The sequence below is a fragment of the Symsagittifera roscoffensis genome, chromosome 2 (genome assembly GCF_963678635.1).
Source record: "Symsagittifera roscoffensis chromosome 2, txSymRosc1.1, whole genome shotgun sequence".
Classification (NCBI taxonomy): Eukaryota; Metazoa; Xenacoelomorpha; order Acoela; family Convolutidae; genus Symsagittifera; species Symsagittifera roscoffensis.
In genome coordinates, this window is record NC_087063.1 from 78,478,305 (window position 1) to 78,490,945 (window position 12,641).

A 12,641-nucleotide genomic window follows, 5' to 3' on the forward strand; every position below is an offset into this window, starting at 1 on the left:
ACAATAGCCCAAAAAAACTCTAGTTTGCAAAATCCGCCGGATTCGAACCGCAAATTTTTGCCGCCTCAAGCTGTTTATCTCAATGCTGTATGCGCTGGATGTTTGATTAGATTTGAATTCATATACAAATACACTAGCTCGCAGGAGGAAATATCGGAAAATCACAGCCAAATAAATTTCGATTCGAAAACTATTGGATTTCAGTATCCCCATAAAAAATCCACTTTCGAAATTAAAGTCGATCACGTTTTTTTGTGATCTTTATATATTTGCTGTTCGATGGTGGAGATTGCTTGTCTTTGATCAAAAGGAATGAGCTGCACCTAAAAAGAAATCAAAAGTCTAAATGCGAAAAATCAAAATTGAGTGTGAACAAAATTTAAGAAATTTCTTTGAAAAAAATAACAATCGCAAAAATCATCCCACCTGTATAAGAGTCCTCACTGCGTTCATTGACTCTAACTAAAGAAATGAGGGTAAAAATAAGCGTTGAAACATTAAAGCATATGCTATGTGCCGGAACTACCGACCTATATATCTATAATCGTATTTCCTTGCATCTGCGCAATGTTTGCTTCTCATTAAGCATACACTAGCCAAAAAACTTGAGAGCTTGGTTAAAAAAAGACAAGCATTTATTTTTCAAGACTAAGCTCGCTAGTATAAAAACAACAAAAATTTTCAAATAATCTATTTGACGTTTCAAACCTCACGAACGTCTCAAAAAAACGAACCTTTTGAAACTAAGCTCAAAGGAGCCATAGCAAAAAAACAATATTCACAGAAAAATAATATCTTCGTTAGCTTAACAATCTTAATTTTGACTGAAATCAATTTGGGTTAATTTCCGAACTTGATTAATCGCCCACTAATTCAAAACAAAAACCGCACTTTACTAAACCCATATTGGCAAATTTTGAATCTCTATTAGATTACTTACAAAAATTTCAATTCTTCGTCCATTTTAGGCTGAGGAAATGTGAATCGAAACTTACGATAAAATATGGCCAGAAATCGTAGGAAAAACATTTGAAAATATATATATTTAAACCTCTTCGATAAAATTATCATAAGTACCATTCACATTATTGATGTGAGCCTTGAGAGAATAAATAAGCTTGCAGCTCCTTGGCTGGAAAATCACAATCCGAAACCTAATTTAAAGTAATAAATCCGTCAAGAATTTTGCGAAAGACATGACTATGATTTTTATCACCAGCCACCAAAATGAGTTCGGTTAGAAAAAAATGTGGTTTCGTATAATTTAACACACTTGCCAGCTTGCTTGTGCAAAACCAACAAACAGCACATTTCGTTCAAATTATTACCGTATAACCTGTATGACGTTTCAAACCTCACGAACATCCCGATAAAATCTTTTGAATTAAGCTAAAAGGAGCCATAGAGAGATAAGATTCACAGAAAAATATTCTAATCCTTGTCTTCAAAAACCAAATCTTGCCTCAAACCAATTTAAATTGAACTCTGAACCGGACTAATTGCTGTCTTGCACGCTAATTCAAAATAAATAAACACAGGCGAAGCTGAGCTTCGCACCACTTGCGATACAACACAAGAAAATCGAAAAAAAATCAAGAGTGTCAAAAAACTAGATCTATCACAATGAATAACATGCCGAGACAAACAAGAGATGTGAAATTAGCATCGAACGATTACAAAACGGTAACAAATACCTTGGCAGAAACCTTTTAAGACGAAAAAAACATCAATAACATTTTAAGACATATGAAAAAACCCCCTCGCCCTCAAAACACTCGAAAATCATTATTTGCTCCTCATTGAAAACAATATAAGACAACTAAGCCGATATAATATAGCCCAATACCTATTAAGCCCAAAAAAGGGGAAAAAACTGAAAAAAAGTTAAGTCCAATAACTGTTAAGTCCAGACACGCACACGCTTTTTCGCTCGAAGGACGCAATATGGGGCCGATAAGCCGATATAAAACAGATCGAAACCTATCAAGCCGAACCAAAAAAGGCGATAAAAGTTGTTGTCACGAAAAAACTGAATTATATTTCTATTGAGATATCTAGCTTTTTTGCAATCCAGAGGTGAGCATAAAAAAATGATTTCATTGAAATGACTCACAATTAGTTCAATAAGCCGAAATCATTTGGACAGACTAAAAATTTTAATCGGAAAACAAAAAAAAAGAAATATTTACGATGTCAAGGTTAAAAAATACCAACAAACAGCAGAGGTAAAGCAGAACACTAAGGGCAACTATAATGTTTAAAAAACTTAAATTCAAATATGCGATTTAGTTGGATGGTAAAAACAAAGCGGAAACAAAGCCGACAAAAAAACCGAAAGCGACGAAGTCGAAATTTCAGCACAGAGGCGAAGCTGAGCTTCGCACCACTTGCGATACAAATAAGAATGACTATGAAAATCAAACGGAAAAAAATCAAAAAATCGTTTTTGTCAACAAAAACTGCAAAAAAAACCAAAATATCCGGAAAAACACTGCCTGCACCATTAGAAACTCTACAACGAACTTTGGGAATGCTATAAAGAATCCGAGTTTTCAAAAAAAAATCCTTTCTGCGGAACTAAACAGACAAAAATAAGCAGACAGATAATAACCTAAATTAGCCAAAATTCTGTATTTGCAAGAAAAACAGGTCGCAAAAGGGAATCGAACTCCCGGGCTTTGTCGTGTCATACATGAGAATTACAGCAACTTGGAATAAACCTAAGCCATTGGGCAACGGCAACTAAGTCGACAAATATAAACAGACGGACAATAGCCCAAAAAAACTATAGTTTGCAAAATCCGCCGGATTCGAACCGCAAATTTTTGCCGCCTCAAGCTGTTTATCTCAATGCTATATGCGCCGGATGTTTGATTAGATTTGAATTCATAATTACAAAGCGGTAACTAAGCCGACAAAACATAAGCAGGCAAATAATAGGCCGAAACTTTTTGAACCGGAACATTTACCGTTTGAAAAAAAAACTAGTCCTGGCCAGATTCAACCCAGGGCCTTTGCCGTCCTAGGCGTATGCGTTACCACCAGGCTAAGTGTGCAAGAGACTCTACAAAATTTGAATTCATTATGAACCAAGAAAGGTACCACCAGGAGTCCAATGAGTCTGTGGACAAAGTTGTTTACGGAAAAAAGTCTAGTAACCGATTGCAATACCCTTGATATTGCAAGGGTAAAAAAACCAAAGACATATCATTAGAAAAATTGAAAAAACACTAATAAGGATGCACAGAGAGAGTAATAGACCAATGAGCGCAAATATACCCACATATTGCATGCATGTCGTGTGGTGCATGCATGCTGAAATCTGTGGACAAAGGTGTTTACGGGGAAAAAAGTCTAGTACCCGATTGCAATACCCTTGCTATCGCAAGGGTAGCCAAAATATACCAAAACCAAAGCATCGCAAGGGTAGCCAAAATATTCAAAACCGCAAGGGTAACCAAACAAAGCGGAAACTAAGTCGACAAACAGAAACCGAAAGCGACGAAGTCAACATTCAAAAAAAAAAAGAAACATGATTTAAAAAATTTTATTGAAAAAACACTAATAAGGATGCACAGAGAGAGTAATAGACCAATGAGCGCAAACATAAGCACATAATGCATACATGCTGAAATCTGAGGACAAAATTGTTTACGGGGAAAAAGTCTAGTACCCGATTGCAATACCCTTGCGCTATCGCAAGGGTAATCAAAATATTTGGCCAAAAATCACAAATCAAAATATTTGGCCAAAAATCACAAATCAAAAAATTAGAAGAATGATTTATCGAAAAATCGCTTAAGCTTGAGGTCAAAAACTGTCCTTATCAAATTTACTTTATCTCTTCGATGAGAGGATCATAACTACCTTTCACTTTCTTGATGTGAACCTTGAGAAAATTAACAAGCGTATAGCAACTTGGTTGGACAAAAACAATCCGAAACCTAATCAAAAGTAATGAATCAAACAAAATTTTACCAGAAAACTTGTTATATTTTCATCTGTTTTTTGCTACTGCATAGTTGATAAATATATACACCGCTATATTCACTCCATAATCTCAACTACAAATGTCCTTTCAGCGTTTGAACTACATTTTTCAGTTTGGATAGCAGTCGCAGTGCTCGAACATAATCATAATCATTTGAGAACTAAGTCCAGTACCGGTTGCAACACCCTTGCTCATCGCATGGTTAATTTTTTTAATAACAATTTTGTACTGTTTGTCGCACCAAACTGATTGCCAAAAATCTACTGACTAACATAAACATACCTATTTGAGGTTCTATCTGTATTCATGACAGGTATTTCGCAGCAGGCATCTTGAGTTGTAACGGTCAAGCCCGTGTTGCTTTCAGCATACTGTGCTATGGCTTCTAGTTGTGATTTCCTGTCCTTCGCGATTATGTTTTTAGCAAAACTCGCCAGTAGTGACGGCATAACAAAGCTGTACTCCATAACTAGTCGAGTGTTCCCCTCATCAATTGGGGTTATTGTATAGTTAATAGAGGCATCGACACAGAAGTAGTCAGCTTTCCCGCTGTGATGAACCAGGCACTTTCCATAATAAGGGTACACAGTTATGACAAATTCAGCCTGAGCACCCATAAAAATTTCCCTTACGCTAAAGCTCGTTTCAGCTTCATTCAGAGGTCGAACTTCGGCGACTGATTTACGTAAGCTCATAAACCAGTCAGGCCTTGTCAAAGTTTGATAAACAGCGTCAATTGGTGCCTTTACATCGCGCTCAAGTCGTGGTCCATGAACCAATGATCTGGGAGCTTGGGCGAGAACACCAGCGGCTGCAACCTGCATAATTTATCTTAAAGATGCGAAATCAGCTATTTTATTCAATCTAAATCAAAGGCAAAATGATCAAAAGTAATAAGTTAAATAAAATAGTTGAACCTTTTTGTTGATAAACAACATCATCAGTGAATAATTAAAACACGTTTAGGAAAACTGGATAAAAGTAAATTTCAAACGTATTCGCAACTACGTACACCGTCAGAATTTTTATAATCCAGAGGCGAAGCGGAGCTTCGCACCACTTGCAATAAACACAAAAATAAAAATTATGTCGAAAATAACAGAAAAAGTTGGAAAAAACTAGGTCTACCAAAATTTGAATTTTCGTATGCCTCGGTAAAAGTTCATTCTAGGCAAACATGCCAGATATTTGAATACTAAATCAGCAACGGAACAAATTTACAAGAAAGGAAAAAAAACCGACTATCATTGAGCAGATACAAAGTGAGCCGAAAAATTCCACCTGAAACTAAAATGAAAAAAAAACACTCATGCTTGCAACTACTATAAATTTGCTTACAGCACAAGAAAAATCAGTGATATGGCAGTGTCAACTAAGCCGACAAAAAATTTTTTATGAAAAACGAATTAAAATATTTTAAGTCCCCCTGAAGCTAGAATAAACAACACTTGCATTTGCAGCTACAAGCAACGTTGCTTACAGCACAATATAATACAGTGATGTGGCAACTAAGTCGACAATCTAAGTTGAACCGAAAAAAAAACAGATTATATGAAAAAAAAAATTTTCAAGTCCTCCCTGAAACACCAGAATGAACCACACTGGCAACTGCCATGAAAGTTGTTTACAGCACAAGCAAAATCCGTGATGTGGCAACTTAGCTGACAAAACTTAATCAGACAAACGAAAGTCCGACAATTCAACAAAAGTTTTCAATTGCATACCAGTGGAGTTCTCAGTTTTCATCAACGATTAACCGAATGTTGTGTTTCTTCGAAGGCTTAATTATTTGCCGAAGATTTAAAAATGTGCCTTTGGAAAGAGAAAAAACCAATCCAGCGTCTTCAATCCGATCTAAAGAGCTTGGAGTTGTGCAGTTTTGCGAATCAATTAGTTTAACGCCAAAAAAATGAAAATAGTTACCTTACAACACGACTGGGATAATTCTTTGCATTTTCTTGTGAAACCTCTCAAGCATCAAAACCAGGTGAAGAAAATTGGTCTATTTATATCTGGAAACCTCAAGTGACAACACCATATCTCTAATAAAATTGCGAAAGCACGTAGTATATATTTCCAGGAACGCCGGATTTTGTCTTTCTATAGATGCAAAACCAAATATTTACAAAGGCATGATTATTCCGACAATATTTTATGCGTCAGAGTGCTGGACTTCGTTCAACAGATGTTACAACCCGTTGAACACGTGCTCGCTCACAATTTTCTGTTTGAGTGAAAATTGCAGACTAAAATTTTGACTATGAAAACTCTCATATTGAATTAAGGGAGATATCCCATTGCTTTGGCATAGTTTCTCAATACTAATAATAAAATAAACAATAATAAATACAAATTGAAAAAAAACAATCTCTCGCCGAAAACTCGTACCCGACTTCAGGGTGCTACCGTGACTGAGTTACCCCTGGATCAATTGAGTGTTAGTTTGTATGTAACTTTGTATAACATTTCAGGTGAGCTTTGAATATATCTTTAGTATTTTACCATGTTTATATAATGATAGCAGGAGAATAATAACCACTGCAGGAAGCTTCAAGCCCCCTCCAGTCTGGCTGGAGGATCAAGTATTCGTGTCATGGAAAGCTGAAGTTATGCTGTGGACACTGGTTACGGATCTCGATGAGAAGAAACGTGGTATCTCTATCTTGGCGAAGGCGCGAAGTGGCCATGGAAGTTCCCTTTACGGAGCTGAACCAAGAAAAAAAATCTTCAATCACTTTTGAACAAGTTGGAAGCTGTGTTCGGAAGAGATACAGTCGATGCTGCTTTCAATTTCTGACAGTTTTGAGTCTGTTAAAAGGCTAGGAAAAACGATGGCAGAGTATATTCAAGACTTTGAAATGGCGCACACAAAGTTGAAGAAGCATCAAATTGTTATTCCCGATAATATACTTGCTTGTAGATTGTTGAGAAATGCCGAATTAGATGAGAAAGAACGTCAAATGGCTCTAGCTGCTACTCGTGATTTATCTTATAAGGCCATGAAAACAGCGCTGAAACTCATTTTTGCATCAGCTACGGCTAGTAAAAGTACGCTTGCAGTATCCTTGAAAGGAGAGCCAACATTTGCTACCTCTGACGATAACGTTTTTCTGGCCGGATCGAAGAATAGAAAACGCGGAAAACCGTTTTTCAACAAGCCTGTGTCGAGTGGAAATAACCCAGTTGGAAGAGACGGAAAAGTGACAACTTGTCGTATTTGTGGATCCAGATTCCATTGAGCTCGTTTTTGTCCAGAAGACAAGCAGGAAAATCGGAGTGATAATCGAAGCCTTGCGAAATGGCAGCCAGGACGAAGTAGAACAGCAGAAAACATTCATGACGTTCATTTCTGGAGCCCTTCAGTTGATAATAGAATCATCTAACAGCGCTATTGTAGACACAGCATGTCCTCGTACGGTAGCAGGTGACAATTGGCTTCACCAGTTTGTTCAGAGAATGCCATATCACTAAAAATGGCGTCACTTTTCAAAAACCGAGTGCTTGAATAACTTTTGGAGACGGCAGGAGACAAGGTTGTGTCAAAACGGCGTTTGTCCAAAAAAAAAAATTGGATCTTAGGCGTGCAAACTGAAAATCTCGGAAGATGATAACGTTTTTTTATCAAAAAAGTTTGATCACATGGATTCTAAGCAAATATTCAAGCTTCAGTGTCAGTTTGGTCACTGTAGTGGTCAGAAGTTAATCCCTTTATAAACAAGCTGGCAAAAAAGAGCTTCTCTGAAGAAAAGCGTTGAGAATGTCTGTGAACCGTGTACCGTATGTGCTAAATTTGGCAGAGCAAAAGCGAGACCTGTTGCGTCGCTTCCTCTGTCTGTCTGATTCAATGACATGATTGCTATTGATCTACACAAGATGACAGAATTGGGATCTTCTGTTTATTATTTGCTTATCATTGGATTTGTTTTCAACAAGAAAACGGAGTGTTATTGACGTTTTACTGAAAAAGTGGTGTCTTCGAACGGAAAGTACGGGCCGATAATGTTGGAGAGTTTTCCAACATGGAGTTGATATCTGTGGCAGAAAACGCTAATATCACATTAAAATTCACAGCTGTTGGCAGTCCGTGATCAAATGGTGTTTGTGAGCGTCACAATGCGCTAATCACTGAAACATTCCTGACGGAAAGTTTCAGAAAAAAAACCCAGGATCAGAGCCAGAAGATGTTTTAGTTCATGCAGTTTTCGCCAAGAATTGCTTGTTAAATAGCAATGAGTTTTCTCCTTATCAACTTGTTTACGGAAACAGTCCAAACATACTAAATGTCGCTACGAATTCTCTTCCAGCACTTGAGGAAGCTTGCATCAGCAAAACGTTCTCAGATCAACTGAAAAAGCTCCATGACGCAAGAAGTGCTTTCTTGAAGTCGGAAAACTCAAGAGATCCCTAGAGCTCTTTGAGTAATAAAAGATGCGGGTCCCTTCCTTTTGGTGGATGATATTTTCTACCAGCGCGAAGAGAATTAATGGAAAAGTCCAGCGAGAATAAGTGGCCTAGATGGCCGAGTGCACCTACGTCACGGGTGACAAGTTGTTAAAGTTCATTCCAATATGATATGCCATGTAAAATCCACAATTCCTGACGATTGTCGACAAACCAGACGTACAAGACGTGACGGGAACAAAAGTCAGTTCTGGGAGCGATAGCGTTTACACGGACCCAGACGAAAATTCGGACACACCTCACTAGTTCAATGAGAAAGAGTCAGAGGGCTCTGATTTGTTGGAGGGCTCATCTGACATGATTCAGAAGAACCAAGATAATGTAGTTCACGATATCGATGACAATTCGGATGAATTGGAGCAGGTATCTGATCGAGTTGTCGCTAAAGTAACTAGTTATCCCAAAATTTTTCAAAAGATCAGACTGGTGTTGCGAGATCCTTCTGTACCTGGGGTCAATTACGCTGAAACTGTTTTGAACAGAGAAGGTAAGAAAACAGATCAGTATAGGAATTAATAGAATATTTAATTCGAAAAAGCAGATGCTTGTCATGGTGTTACTGACTGCCTTGACTATAAAAACGACCGTGTTGCACTGGTAACCATCTGAAGAAATTTGCCTACTGACAGATGAACACAAAGCATCAATTAATTTCGCAAAACAAGGGGGGTACGAGAGCTGGCTCGAAAATGAGGTTTTCGAAGTAGTAACAGACAACTATCAACACTATTTCAACCAAGTGGGTAATTACTGGGAAAGATGACAGAAAAAGGATTTGAAGGAAAAAGAAGCAAGAGGATTTGAAGAACTCGATGCTGATGAAATTATTCGCTATTCACCAACTTGCGCTAAAGACTCTCTAAGACTATCATTGCTTTTCATAGTATCGTCTGAGAACTGGGAAATGGGTTGCATGAACGTTCATACGGTTTTTCTTCAAGGAAAAAAGATCAACCGTGACGTGTAATTGTCGCCTCCGCCAGAGTTTGCAGAGAAAAACAAGCTATGGAAACTTAAAAACACCGTTTATGGGCTAGCTGATGCGTCGCTCAGCTGGTCTGAACGATAGAAAGAAGTATTCATTGTGCTACGAGGAACCGCTTGCAAATTTGACGCAGGATTGTTTGTTTCGTGATTCACGTTCAAAAAAAATTGGCCTTGTTTCCATACATGTCGATGATTTCTTATGGACAAGAAATCAAAACTTTATCAGCTCTGTGGTTGCAGGAATCAGGAGCAACTTTTAAATTGGCTCAGAGAAAACTCTGCCCTTCCGATATCTTGGTTTAGAGTTTGTCCGTGAAAAACAGGGAATAACTATAGATCAGACAAATTACCTAGAAAAAATTCAGTAAATCTGTTTTTCTGGAGCGGGAGAAGAGTTATGTACAAATGAAGACAAAAATGCCATGCGTACTTCACTGGGCAAACTTCTCTGGTCATCGACACAAACTCAGCCAGGTTTATCTTTTGGTACTTGTACAATGGCATCGAAGATAAGAACCTCCAAGAAGTCTGACCTTGCTGTTCTTATCAAGCTCATAGGTAAATGCAAAGCTATGCCTGCTAAACTTTGTTTCCAAACACTTGATGTCGAAAACTGGGTCATTATTCTCTGCACCGATGACTCGTTAGGAAACTGTTAAGACTCGACGTCACAGTGTGCAGATTTGCTTTTTCTGGCTGGAAGGACATATACAAGCGTTCTGATATCGTGGAGGTCCCAGAAGTTCAAACCGGTTGTCAAAAGCACTCTCAGTGCGGAAACGGTTGCGTGTGTAAAAGCATTGGACTCTGGTATTCTGTTACAACGCATTTTCAATGAGGTAATTTGTGTCAAATTGCCTACTTTGTGCTACTGGCAAGGAATCGCTTGTATCTGCTGTACACTCTTCAAAAATTGTGGTAGCTAAACGTCTGAGAGTCGATATTGCCTATTTACGAGACCTGATTTATCATAATTCTTCCAAACGCCTTGTTTGGGTGCCCACGAAGGAACAATTTGCTGATTGCATGACAAAAATTACAGCTCCTGCAATAGATTCAGTGAGCAAAACATTATTCACGAACAGTTTGGAGATTTTCTTTGCTAGCAAAGCAGTTAAAGAATCGCTATGCACGTCAACTTAAACTCTGCGGAAATAAACCCTGAAACGTACATTTATAACAACAAAATTATAACATATTCATTTCGAACTGCTAAAGTGTTAAAAGGTTATTCATTTCAACCTGGTAACGTGTTAACATGTTATACCTTATTAAAACATATTCATTTTGTGCTGCTAACGTGTTAATTTCAATGAAATGAACAGTGAGCATTTAGTCTTACACAACAAATTCATTTAGCTGTATGTAATAGTTGACTGATTGAAACTAGTTTACCAGACCCATTTTGATTTACGCATGATTTCATCATTCTAAAACAATGGGAGAAGGCTAGTCTGTATGTCACTTTGTATGTCAGTTCAGGTGATCTTTGAATATATATCTTTAGTATTTTAACCTGTTTTTACATTGATAAGGAACCTAGGAGATGTTAAGAGAAGAGACCAAATGTACCTCCACAAACTGTCGCTAATGCAATGCTCCCCAAACAGCACAACTCTTATTTAACTTCCCTCAAAATGAACCAACCTGACCCCAAGATACTTGTGTCTTCGACCGACAGAAGTCGCAAAGTTTTTTGGAGTCGGCGAGAGCAGGTCGGACGTTCCTCGAACAACAAGCTAATAACATAAACAATTCAGCCGATTTGAAGTTCAGAAAATTTAGCCAAAAATGTGCAGACAATTCAGCCAATAAAAGTGACCGCCGCAGTCGCGCCAACGTGTTGCGAGCTTGCCAACAGACGGTAGGACTGTGTACAAAAATTAGAGCCAATTATCGCCGCGACACGCTCCGCCCACCGGCGACCTTAAACCGAGAAATATCTCCAATTCCGATTTCTTTCGAATCTAGCGTTTTGTAAAACTAGCTGAATTGGCTCAGGCTGAATTGTCTGTATACTTTTGGCTGAATTGCATATTGGCTGAATTGTATTTGGTCGGATTGTCTGTGCGCGTAAACTAACATAGCCAACTGACATTTGGAAAAAGGTAGTGAACTCAAAATAACAAAAAAAAACTTATTTTGTTCGAAAACTTCAATTTTCGAAATTTAATGAGTGTCAAATGGCCATAACGCTCTTTTAAATTCAAGAAAAATTTATGGTTGGTTCTTTTTTGATAAACTTAACCAAATTTGAGACAACTGGATCAAACCCTCAATTTTTAATTCCGCTGAGAAATTTGAACAAAGCCATTTTTTAAAGTCGATCACGTTTTTCCGCGCCATATCCACGTTCGTATTTGAAGAGTGCAATTTACATACTTTTCTGCAGATGGAATTAAATTGAATTCAAAATTTGCTTATATATACCTAAGTGCAACCATAAATGCAAAAAAAATGTACCAATGAACATCTGTAATTATTAGAACATTATAAGACTTTACTGAAAAAAGCAAAAAAAATCACCAAGACCTATCAAAGAATCTTCACTACGTTCATAACTCTTTTAATCAATTGATATTGTTTAAGTTGCTAGCCTGAATAAAATCTTTCTTCCGCTTTAAAAACACCTAATTTTGGGTGGTCTGTTTAGCCAATTTAAGCACATGTTTTAAGTGTCAATGGAAAAACTTAAAACTAATAAACACAAAGTAGAACAAGGATAGCCAGTTCGTGTGCAAGTAGCACAGAATCCTCCGACCAGTCTATAATAAAAACATCTGAACGAAATAGGCATATTCGACAGTTATCGTTAAAAAGGCCCATTGGAAAAAATTTATTAAAAAAATGACTTACGAAACGGAAAAAAATCGTAAAACATTTTTAAATTTTTTGCAGAAACGTTTCAATTTATTTAGTTTTCGATTTCGAATGGCGCTAAATAACTCCAGAAACTAACTTTACACGAGTACAACTACGTTATCACGGATAAAATCAAGCATAAGTAAGCTCTTCTAAGCCTGATTGCTCACCTTATTAGCTCGAAATTAGACCAAAAATCAAAAATTTCGAGCCGGTTTTTCTCGAAACACAAAAAAAAATTTCAACAATTTTTGTCGTTCGATTCACGACTGAGAGGGCTTTAATATGACATATCACTCGACCCATGCTTATGATTATTTGTGGTACCTGATTTTGCATA

The 12,641-nt window shown here is 37.4% G+C and overlaps 1 protein-coding gene across 4 annotated transcripts in view; it reads right to left on the minus strand.

Annotated features, from left to right (window-relative positions):
- Positions 1–12,641, minus strand: part of LOC134840587 (succinate--CoA ligase [GDP-forming] subunit beta, mitochondrial-like) — a 485,398-nt gene that overhangs the window by 24,535 nt on the left and 448,222 nt on the right. The gene's annotated exons all lie outside the window — the stretch shown is intronic.